Source organism: Brachycentrus maculatus, unplaced genomic scaffold (assembly GCF_059751285.1).
Source record: "Brachycentrus maculatus isolate JH-2025_06_01 unplaced genomic scaffold, ASM5975128v1 h1tg000227l, whole genome shotgun sequence".
Lineage (NCBI taxonomy): Eukaryota > Metazoa > Arthropoda > Insecta > Trichoptera > Brachycentridae > Brachycentrus > Brachycentrus maculatus.
In genome coordinates this window covers 19,283-32,500 of record NW_028280978.1, presented here as the reverse complement: position 1 = coordinate 32,500, position 13,218 = coordinate 19,283, and positions in this window count along the sequence as shown.

Below are 13,218 nucleotides of genomic sequence, written 5' to 3'. Positions count from 1 at the left end.
AAACCAATATTTTTAGCTTTTCCACTTTTTTATTTGACCAGCGACCGGGTTTCGTCGTTACCGACATCATCAGACTGGTCTGATGATGTCGGTAACGACGAAACCCGGTCGCTGGTCAAATAAAAAAGTGGAAAAGCTAAAAATATTGGTTTTAATCTAATAATAAATTAAAAATGCAATTCCATCACGAAGTGTCAGTGGATAATATAAATCTATTAAACATTTAAGTGTTATTTTATTCAAAATAACTTATCTATTCACCTTGATGACTATCGGTTGGTTCCAGATATTGCTTCCTTAATTAAATATTGTACACATTTAAAAACAAATCTAAAATAAATATATTCTTCTTCTTCTTCTTCCGGTCACCTGACGGTGGCGATCACTTTGATGAAAACTACTCTGTCCTTTGTTGCTCAGAATAACTCTTGTTATTCCGGTCCAATCTCTTGTATTTCTTAGACTGGACATCTGCTGTTTTCCAACTCCTTGATTTTTTTTTTCATCATGAACTTTTTATTATTTTTTTTTACAGATTTTTTTATTTTATTTGCTAACAACATACATACATATAAATACATAAACTGTAAACATTTATTTAAAAAAATATAATCATAATGAATACAAAAATTGCAGAGACTCACTAATCCATTTTGTGAGTCTTGTCAGTAGAGTTCTTTTTACAAACGTTTTTTTGTTACTATTTTTAACCTTAAATAATCCAAAAAATTGATTTTTTTATTTAAATTAAAAATCATTTTACTTTTTTCATAGAATTAACTTTTGATCATTATCAGTATATGTATAACTCAATAAATCTGAAAATAACTTTGCCATAAAAATTTAATTATAGCTGATTCTTAACGTCAACTGTTTTTCAAGTAAAAATCTTCTTCTACAAGATCCTAAAATTAAAAATAAAAAAACACTTCAACAATGTAATACCTGTTAGCAGAGCTTGGGTAGGAATTACAAGTGTCTTTTTTATTGTAATTATTGGCAGTTACACACAAAGGAATCATTTTTTGTAATACACGTGCATGCTGTAATAAAATGACTAATGTATGTTTTTTGGACTTAAAATTATATTACGTATTTATACCCGTATAATGTTTTTGGTTGGAAATTTCATACAACCTCAAGATGCCAAAAGTTCACTTGTTAATTGAGCGAAATGTGAGACTTGGGATTCTTTGAATTTGTTGTAAAGTAAAACCACAATCAACCAAAGCAACTTACTCGCTTCTAAGAGAAATAATCCACAGTGTAATAAATATGTTTGACGTCAAAGGGATTTTGTAATTAATAATTTATTTAAACTTTATAAACTCTTTTGCGACTGCTTTAATAAAAACAAACACTTTGACCTTCTTTTTTATTATTTGAGCTAAATTTAATTTTAATTTTTTTTTTTTTTTTTCATTTCTATGTGGTAAAAACATATTATTTTTTAAGAGTAACTTTTTTAACTAACTGCCATGTATTGAATGTTTTAGCAACACACAATATTAAACATCACAAGGACAGTGTGCTCCTTGACAGCTGCAGTAACCAAGCGATTTCAATGATTTCGTTTGTTTTTTCAATCTATGAAACAACAATGCAATATCAATCTTCTACAGTTTAGTTTTAAAGATTTCTTATATTTTCTATGTTCACAAATATTAAAATTAAAGAATTAGAAATGTGTGCTTTCTATTATATTTATTTTCTATTAAACTAGATTGATCCACAACAACGCGGGGCCGGGTACAGCTAGGATAAATAAACAAACTAAAACTATCATATTTCGGGAAAGTTGAGTAGAAATGTTTCTATTAATATTTTTAAAAAATACTTTTCAAATTACTGATATAACCATGTCACCATGGACAATACTTATTTAAAGTTATTTTAAATCATTTATTTTTAAATCACACGTGGTTTAATATTCACATTAAAAAACAACATAAAAAATTATGAAATTACGTATAATATACAAAGAAACCCTTTTCCGTGCACTTATAAATGTTTCTCTGGGGAAATCATGCTTGCTTGTGAAATATTATTTCTCGAGAATATAATCATCCAGTTGAGAATTAATAGAATTAATTAATTAATAATAATTAATTAATAATAATTAATTAACAGAATAATCAATAAAAGAGGAATAATTAACTCAAAATCTAAAAATGATTGCAATTAAAATAATGTTTTGGGGTGGTAAATATAGAACAAGAGACACTTTCTTGAAACAGCGTTGAGTAATCAGAATAAATAAACAGGCAATTAATCGAGCCTGTCATAACAATAACTCTTGATGAGTTTTTAAATTTATAATTTATTTGTGTACAAAGTAACTTTTAAATTTAAGTACAAAGAATATAAAAAATATTTTTTTTAGAGAAATCATGACGTTCCAAACAAAATTAAAGTTTTTTTTTGTTGATGGAAAACGTACAAGATTTATGAATTTGTTCACATTTTTTAAATTAACAACACACGAAGAAAAAAATGCTAACGCGAAATAAGCTTACGACGTTCTTTCCAATTTTTTTTTATGTGACTAATATGAATTTATGTTCGCCAAGTTATTTTAATTACAAAGTGTTTATTTTTGAACTGTAATAACATCATTTCAGTCTAAAAATATGATGATTACAAATAAAAATAGGAATCTTTTGATTAAAAAACATCATATTTGGAATATTTTTATGATCAGTATCAGCGTTATCATTGACATTGAATATAAATGGCATCATGCTGTATATTTACTTAATTATAATAAAGGAGAAAAATAAAAATTATTACGAATTCATTACCGCATTACTCCTATAATTAAAAACCTGGTATTTTCCATTCTTAAATATTTATAGTACTTTTGAGGTAAATTATAAATAAAAATGGTAGGGTATAAATTAAATACATATCTGACCAAGTTGAAATTTTAAGCACTAATTTATATCTAACATGTGCAAAAAAAATCATCTTCAATATTAATTCAGATTTATGCTTTGATCAATATATTTTGACCGAAAATCTTAATGACATGTTCAAACGTGATCCCCAAAAATGACAAAAGCTTATTATGTCTATAAACTTTAAGCACAGAAATTTGGTTATTAAACCGTAGAAGTAAAGAACAGAATTAAAATAATTTAGTCACTTATTATTTTTTTGATGTGTTGAGACTGAACAAATTGATATTAAAACTCTTTTTCTTATCCCATTTTCAATTAAATGTGAAATTTCATAAAATAAACACCTGGTTTGTAAAGGTTTTATTCACTCAAGCTTGTATATAAATCATGTAACTATTCTGAAGACTTGACTACCACCTGTAAAAAAAATAACAATTTGATAAATATATATATATATATATATATATATATATATATATATATATATATATATATATATATATATATATATATATATATATAAAATAAAATAAATAAATAAAATAGGTAAATATACACATTTATATATTTATAAATATATATATATATATATATATATATATATATATATATATATATATATATATACATATATATATATATATATATATATTTATATATATATACATAAAGATACATTTATATATTTATAAATTTATTTATATATTTTATATGATTTTGAATTTATTTGATTACAAATATTTTAGGTTGGTTCTAAAGATTTATTTTACTGTTTCGCCTACATCGATGGAATGTAGATATAAATAATTATTCATGAGTTTATACGGGTGTGTTCAATATCGAGCAGGAATAATTCGTTAATTATTCGATTATAACTGTCAAGCGCAGTCTTTCGTCGATAAACTCCTTGATTATATTACCAATTCAGGCCTTCCAGACATTAAACCACATCGAAATAAGTTACTAGTATTAATGAAACATGACACGCTATAAATAAAACTTTAATAAAATTAGAAAGTAAACGCGAATCATTTTTCAATATCTAATAATTTTTTTTAAACCGTTATTTTAATTGTTTGCATTATTGTTCGACGACCTTCTACAGGGCAGAAAGCATTTCGAAGAAAAAGTAATATTAATTATTTATTTTAATTATACATTATTTTTCAAATGGAGAAAAAACCTTCAGGTTTAACCTAAGATCTGTTGCACAGTAAAAAGGGGCTTGATATTTATTTTTAGTACATTTTATTATATTCTTAAACTTAAACGATTTCCTGAAAAATCAAGTTTATTGATAAATGACGTTGTTGAAAAGAGTGAGCGATATGTATCATCCGTAGGGTAAATATTCAAGTGTCTTTTAGAATAAATTATTAACTAACTAGCTTACTAACCATCACGCCGCTTCCCCGCAGGGGTAGGCAGAAAGAATAGAATGCCATACCACCCTGTCTTTGCAAACATTCTTCGCCCCTTCCACATTCATGCATCTCCTATATATATATAGGAGATGCATGCATACATACCCACCGATTATTTCGACTCCTGACTGGTCCGCCTTCAAGTATTTGATATACCTGAATGTGCGAAGTTTTCCTCGGTCTTCACGTCTTCTTTTACCAACTACATTTGCCTCATAAATATGTTGAACCGTAATATCCTCACTCATACGTTCCACATGTTCAAAACGTTTCAACACATTTTTCTTGTTTTTATCGATAATGCTTAACACAGCCTTGCATTCTTTCCTTATTTCACCATTCATCAAACATCGTTTTCCGGATATTCGTCTGAGGGATCGCATTTTGACTGAATTCATAAATTATTATAAATAGTTATTAAAATACTAAATTCTCACTTATTTACTTTAATATGCGAAAAGAAGATAAGAAGTATGAAAATGAAAAGTAGTTCAAAACAAACTAGTGAGACTAGCATTAATTACTATTTACTATGGAAAATATGATTATTTTCTGGGGCTCAGATGGATTATCGAATATTATAATCAGCGAATAATCCTCCACAAATATGATAACACGATTAACAATAAATATTTGAATACGAGAGAGAATGGAAAGGACCTTTGCAGCACTAAATTTTACTTATCCAAGTATTTATAGGATAATCCGGTAATATCTGAATGACTTAAAACCTCTCGGGATTGCTCAGATTTGGGAAGCGGTACATGGTGAACAGCGGGAATAAATATATTTTAATGGAAGCGATATTCCATGCAGAAAATTGAAAATTAAAAAGTGTTGAAAAGTAATTCTTCAAAATAAAGTTATTCAATAACGTCTGAAACCAACGTTATTTGATGTAGTTTTAATTTATTTGAATGTTTATAATGTTAGGTGGTGACTGACCGGAGCCATTTCGTCGTAACGTAACACGTTAGGATGCGAGTATTCAGGGAGTCAGTACAGCGAGCCGAGCGCTTCATCCATAGTTTCGGATGCTCGCTGATGCTCACCGCGAGCGATGTTACGACTTTACATTACGACGAAATGGTCCGGTCAGTAACCACCCTTATAGTCATGAGCAATATTAAGTATTTCGTGTTTTACTGTAAATTTCAACAGGTGGCGCGCTCCTTTGTGGTAAAAATCTGTTTGTAAAATATTTTTACTTGTCACACTTATTTGAATGCAACGTTGTGTCAAAATTTCTTATCAATTGATGTTTGACATTAAGAAAATTGAGATCTTGAAGAAAATAACATTTAAATTTTTATACGTTCAACCGTCTCTATAGGATAATGGTAAACACGTTTGGCTACCGTGCTGGGTTTGTTTTCCTGGGCATCAATTATTCAAAATTAATATAACAGTAGACTTTTTAGTCGAATATTTTATTAATATCACACCGGACTAATATCTGATCCTCAGGACTGATCGCCTTGGTTTCATATTATTAAAACCTTAAACTAAATTACGATCGTAGTTACGTTTTTAAAACTGTGGACATATTAAATCTTTGAATCTAATTCGGTCTCTCTCATCTCCGGAGGGCGATGGTTAGCTCGTTTATCAAGCGTGCTAAAGGCCCCAGGCAACATTCCCAGTTGGGGTAAAAATAAATTTAAATAATAATAAGTTTTCACTCTAATATTTTAATAAAATCCCATACTTGCACCTGATGTGCAGAATTGATCACTTTGCCTTCATGTAAGTAGCAACCAAGATGACATTGCGTCAATCAATGTCCTATATACCATCGGACACGGATAAGGTTTAAAAAAAGAAGAATAATTCAAATCTAGTATTTCAATAGACATTATAAGACATGTTTAGTATGTTTCAAATTTGTTATAATTATGGTACAATATCAATTTTTTTTGTGTTTTTTAACAATAAAATACAACTTAACAGACTCAAAAAATCTATATTTGATTTGAAAATAATTATATAAATTGCAATTTCATAGATTATTAATTGGCATTGAAATTCTCTTGTAGCCTATAGAAAAGCGATGGACACTAATGGGTAATTTTAATGGTCTTTACAAAAATTAAAAATGGATTTACGTAATTTTCGAAATAATTTGTAATCTTCTTCCTGGCTCCATTCCAACTTATCGTCCTTGTAGACTGCTGAAGTCAGCTGTTTTTGTCCTCAGATTGTAGATGTAGATCCTTTTGCCTTCGGCCTTCGAATCATGTTTTCTTTCTGCAGAATCCATGAATTCTTTGGTCTTCCTCTAGAATCTAGAGGAAGACTTCTAGAGTCTAAATGTTTGCAAGGAAATTCCATGGCGAAAAATATATTATTAATTTTTAGAAAAAAGATTTGTCATAAATTTCTCTATGTATAAGTAGTGAGTGCTCATAGATGACGACAGTTTAATTCATGTCGTGCGTTCAGACATTTCAATCGCTCCCCGATATCGTGGATGGTTTAATGTAATTTCACAAATATGCTTTTTTGAAGGTGAATTGTTTTTATACATATCGAAGATATTTACACGGATGAAATGTGTGTCAAGAACTAAACCCAAAACACACAATTCCATATCTGATTGGTGCGGATCAGCCAGTGATTATTTCTCTTTAAATCCGATCCGGGAAAACAATATACAATACTTAATTATCACAAAGGGCTAATTGGAATGATTATTATTCTGTTTTCATTTCGGATTGATAATCCTTTGTTCACGCTTTTCTGAATCGTTTATTTTATATTAATCAAAGAAAACAAAGCAATTCCAGACAAATTTATTGTTTTCAAATCAATCTTTTGATTTATGGCGAAAATGTGTCAAGAACATCAAAGTAAAATTTATCAAATGAATTAAAAAAACGAAATAATTGCCATTTTAAAAATAATATTTTAATTTATATTTGAAAGATTTGTATATTTATATCTCAACAAAGATAAGAAAGAATATGCAAGTCTGGGTTTAAACAGGGTTTACAACCTGTCATTTATTAGTTTAAGTGAACACTTTATACACCGTATAACATTCACCATTCTACCCGTGATTTTAATCGTGTTAATCAAAATTCAAAAAAATATATTTCATTTCAAATGGTTGTGAAGCACTGAATTTACTAAAAATCTATAAAGCATCAATACAATTGAATATATTGAAAATGCCACGTTACGGTAGCTGTCACGTAGCACCTAATTCGCCATAAGGAACGTCGAGTTTCGCGTATGTTGCTGTTATTTTTAATAGATGGCGCTACCATTGCGATGAAAAAAGTTTAAAAATATGTTTATGCCTGTCAAAAATAAAAATTTCAAGATTTTTATGAAATGAATGGCAAAATTTATATTTTTATAGATAGATGCCAAATTTGTATAATTAACATAACAGCAACACTCATTAACATTAACATTGCTCATGGCCGACAGCGTTTTTCTTGATAACTACTTAAATATTGTATACCCCTTGTGAAATCAATATTATTAGAAATGTCCACTACCTCGTTTCTTTCTACCATCAAATAACAATTATACAAATGTTTTATTATCAGTCTGATGTAGTCAGTCGATTGTAACGAAACCCGGCCACTGGTTAATTGAAATATATGTGGAAAAAAATTATATATGTAGTTATTATTTGATTATATGAAATGCAGTTCCATCACGAAATGCCAAAACAAAACTAAAATATATTTTTTATGTTCTATTTAACCAGATTGAGTCACAGCAACAAGAAGCGGGGTAGATCTAGTAGAAAATATAATTTATAATTATACTCATAAGTTCGTACTTACACAAGACGTAAAATGCGATCGCCAAAATTTTGTAATTTATGAAAACCTATTACAAACCGTCCCCCATCACACAGCCAATGCCCGGTGTAGCTTTACAGTGGTTAATTATTTAAGTTTTACTTAAGTAGGGGACATTTACGAGTGCTCTAAAGTAAAATTACATTTTGAAATAATAAATCTCAACCGGGAATGTATCAAGTCGTTTCATCGACATCACCCATTAAAAAGTTATCTAATTATTTTGTTCTCAATAAAGAGTCTCTCTTCAGTAGTTTACAGAAAGCAGAATGTAAATCTTACCCGTTAGTACTTTTTCTCGTTTCCGGCACAGTTAAATACTACTTTTATTTGAAAAATAGTCTATATATATGAATATATATAAATATAAATATATATATATATATATATATATATATATATATATATATATATATATATATATATATATATATATATATATATATATATATATATATATATATATTGTTGTGAAATATAAGTATTGTATTTAGTGATGTCATTTTAAATTTAAAATTGCTGTTTATTGTAAAGCTTTCTTGAATTAGTTTATTATGAAAACGTTACTATAAAAATAAATTATCATTTTTGACATCTCAATTTAGATGAAGAATAATATGGAAGTCTGGGCATTTACAAGGTTTATGACCGTTAGAATCTTGGGAAAGTGATCACTTTACAAAAAAAGTCATATTTTTAATTTGAAATGAGACATTACGTACATTGATGAGTTATGTTAATATGTTATTATTCACCGAGAAAATGCAGTATTTTCTATTCTTTTAGATTTTTGCAAAAAAAACTCAAAATTATTAAAAAAGATTATCACTACTCTAAGAAAAGAGAACAAAGAAACAGAAGGAAGAAGAAGATGTTTATTGATGTTATATAAGCTTTAAAAAAAGTATTGACAGAATTCATTAATGCCAGCTGTATACATATTCAGATAAACTATTTTGATTGAATTCATAGTTTGGGAAATAAAATTTAAAATAAATGCTGGAGAATAATTAAAAAATAAATAGAAAAAAAATCAAATAAAATCAAAACATTACGATTTCTCCCATAATGTTCAATTTCTTCTTTCCGCTATAAAAGATTTACATATGCCACGAACTTTACGTGAAAAGAGAAATGTTATTTTACGTTTCATCAAATATGAAAATGGAATTGATATTATGAAGAAAATTGTTTTGCTGTGCCAATAATTGGCAATAAAATTGGCTTCCGATGTCGGTAGGAAATAGCGTCATCCAAAGTCGTTATATTCGGCCATTAATTTAGGAGGTTGTTAACACAATTAGTAATGAAAATCGAAGACAGTGAACGAAAGCGAAAAATTCAATTACTTCAGTAATAAATTTTCTTCAGTAGTGTTAATTATATTCCTGTAAAACTTTTCTCAGTTAATAAAATAAAAAATGGGCTTTTTATTGAAATTATAAACGTTAAAAACAGCGTTTTGTAACTGATTAACTTAACGCTTAAAAAATATATTTGTTTCAATGAAAATATTGCTGTTTGCAAAGATAATTAGGTGCAATTAAATAAATGAAAAGAGTCAATGAATACTAAAACAAACAAACAAAAAAAATCATTTGTAATTATTATGTATATTACTCTTTAAACTTTCTCGGTATTAGCTTAGAAATAAAATAAGGTTTTTCATTGAAATTATTAGCTTTAAAAAAGGTGAGATACTGATTAATTAAATTGGATATTTAAATGAAAATAATGCTGCGCGCATAGATAGATAATCAGGTGTAATTAAATAAATGAACACACGAAATAAATACGCACCAAGATTGATAATCAAATTGACATCATTCGAATGATCACATTTTTCAGGTAGGAATCGCTATAGTTAGAAACCGTCAGGATTATTTGAAAAGGGATAATATTGCCTTTAAGGAATATTTGGCCAGCATTTGTGGGTTGTTCGTCGTCAAACACTGTTGTTAATAGTATTACTACCGTTATATTTGACTGTCTAAAAAAAATAAGCTTAATAAACTTTATTTATGGCAAAAGAAAATAAATAAATATAATATGTACTCGTATATCTAGATGAAGTAAATTTGAAATTTCAGTAAAATTTATTTTACGAAACCCAATTTTAATATAAATAAATTATCATAATTTCGTAAATTCCTTCACAATTAGCCATCTGAGGACCGTAAATGGTTTATAAAGTGAGTAATTACTACGATAGGCCTCTTGCGCTCGTAAAACGTAGGCGCAATTCATCTCTGGAGAATGTAAAGTGAGGGATGCGATACTAAACTTGAATTGAAGCCTCGTATTCACTCCAAAACATTTGTGAGGAAACACATTTCTTTCACAATCTTCAGGCTTGGTTTATCTGATGTCTTCAATGAAAGAAAATAAGGCGCTGATATAGAAAATATCCGCTTTTAAAAGTAGAAAATATGTTACATAAATGTGCGTTAGGTACCTGATAAGGATAGAAAGGTTTTGGGGGTGCTGTTTATCCATTTACACACTCATTGTTGTTCCTTTGCTATCTCGTCCAGTTTCAAGGATATCGCCACGGGTATCGCCCAGGACAAGGGGTTCCGATTAAGCGCTTTATGCAAATTACCGGTTTTTGGTTTTCCTTAACATTCTAGAGGCAACAAAGTTTTTAAAGCATACATGAACATTCTCACGACAACAAACTTTTAATACAATGTCACCATTAAAATTACCATTTTCATGTTTAATTGATTTTAATGATAAAATACAATTGTAATACTGCAGTGATACTTGTATTGTTTGAATATTGAATATTGACTTATATAGCTGGGAATCGACGTCGCAGGAGGCTAATCCCTCTTAAAAACAGGCCGTAAGGCCTACAATAAGAAGAAGAAGAAGAAGAAGAAGAAGAAGAATATTGAGTAATAGCACTTTCATTCCTGAAGCATGTGGTTGATAACATATACAATTGAAAGAACAACCGATCAAGGTAAATTAACATAAAGACACTATTAAAATTTAAAAGTGTGCGTATATTATGTAAATTCTAGTGAATGCTGTGATGTCGACTTCACAGTTTTCTTCAAACTCTAGGGAATAATTATTGTAAAAGTAGACGGTGGAAATGATATAACTAGTAAAAAGTATTCCTGATTCCATAACACGAGGAAGTAGACAAACATTCAGCATACCGAGGATTTCTGGCTAGATACATTTTGAGATATTTCAGTATGATAATCAACCATTGACGATGTAAATGCACAAGAAGAAGAAAAAAACTGTGGACAGACCTATCGTATTAAAAATTAGTATACCTAACAAAATTATTTATTATTAATTATAAAGTTAAAATATTATGACTGTTAAATAAACAAGACAGGTAAATTAGTTTAAAATAACCGGTTTTATTTTATTCTTAAACTACTCCAAACCGATTCGCTAAGAATTTGTTTGAAAGCCCTAGTCTGGACAGTCTGCAATTACAATCGCCCATCTCACCCCTCATGTACCAGATATAAAGGATTTATACTCGCATTATGAAATATACGAGAGAGTATTATTACGGTTTTCAGAGTAATTTCGGTAGGGGAGAGTGCCCATGAGTGGGACAGAGGATGAATGGGACAATCGTCCTCCAGCCCAAACTATTGTAACAAAAAAAAATAAAAAAATACCCAACATTAACGTTACGATATTAGACAGATTAATCCTCAAACCACAGTTCTCGACTGACGGTGAAGCGAGTAAGACGTGTTACAATTTTTTTGGGTCAAAAAGTAAATTATATACTGTAATTTGATTATGTTTGCACATATAAGTTACGATAAGTGCTCCAATTGATATATACAATTATTTAAGTCGGTTCTCTCCGTATATTATAAAGTAAGTTTCATCAAATTTACTTTAGTATAAATGTATCGATTTATCTATTTTTCTAAAAATCACGCATTTCCTTGAATGGGACGCGTCCAGTGATCATGAATGGGACGGTCCCACTCAAAGGGAAACTTGTCCCATTCGTGACGAATACATTTTATTTACATTAAAAATCGTTTGTACTCGTTTGTATTACACGTATTGTAAACATTATATTGTTCTTAGGTTATACATAATGCCAAGAACACGCATAACCAACGTTCAAATTGAAGCTGCTGTAGAAGAGGTTTTAAATAAAAAGCAAAATATTAGGTCGGTTGCAAAGACATATGCAATAGGAAAATCTTCTCTTTATAGACATGTTTAACAAGTAAAGGCTGATATTTCTAGTGATTAGATATTTTTACATACACCTAGCATAGGAATAACAGAGCCTATCAGCGGAAGCTAAACTGGCAGGGCACAACGGAGTCCTGGTTCTAACTCTAATGATTGGAAGTGAAACATGGAGTTGGCAAAGGAAGGATAAAAGTAGACTGAATGCAGTCAAAATGCGATCTCTCAGAAGAATGATAGATCAAAACGATCTATGATAGATGTTCGAATAGTGAAATAAGGAAGGAATGCAAAGCTGAGACAAGCATTATCGATGAAATTAAGAAAGGTGTGCTGAGATGGTTTAGATATGTAGAACGAATGAGTGAAGAAAGGACGGTAAAATAAATTTATGAGGCGAATGAAAAACATGGCACGATTAGGAATGCCAAATATTTAAGATTATTACGACTCCTAACTTGACTAAGTAGTCAGGTTAGGAGTCGTAATAATCAGCGGGTATGTATGAGGAGATGCATGAACGTGGAAGAGGCGAAGAATGTTTGCAAAGACAGAGTGGTGTGGCGTTCTATTCTTTCTGCTTACCACTGCGGGGAAGCGGCGTGATGGTTCGTTAGTTTTTTTTAGTTAGTTTACTCTGAAGCAAGAAGAAATGCTTTCCACGTATTTAAATTCAGCTGGAAGAATATGTTCTACAGTACAGAAAAAAATTAGAAAAGGGAAATCAAGTATAATCTCTGACACTCCAGAAAGGGACAAGTTTTTGAAAATACAATTATTGAAGAATGGAAAAGGAAAACCTATAGATAGTCCAAAAAATAAGCCCAACGCTAAAAGAGTTTAAAAAAACTCATTGAAGAGATTTCAATGAGTGATAACAGAGAT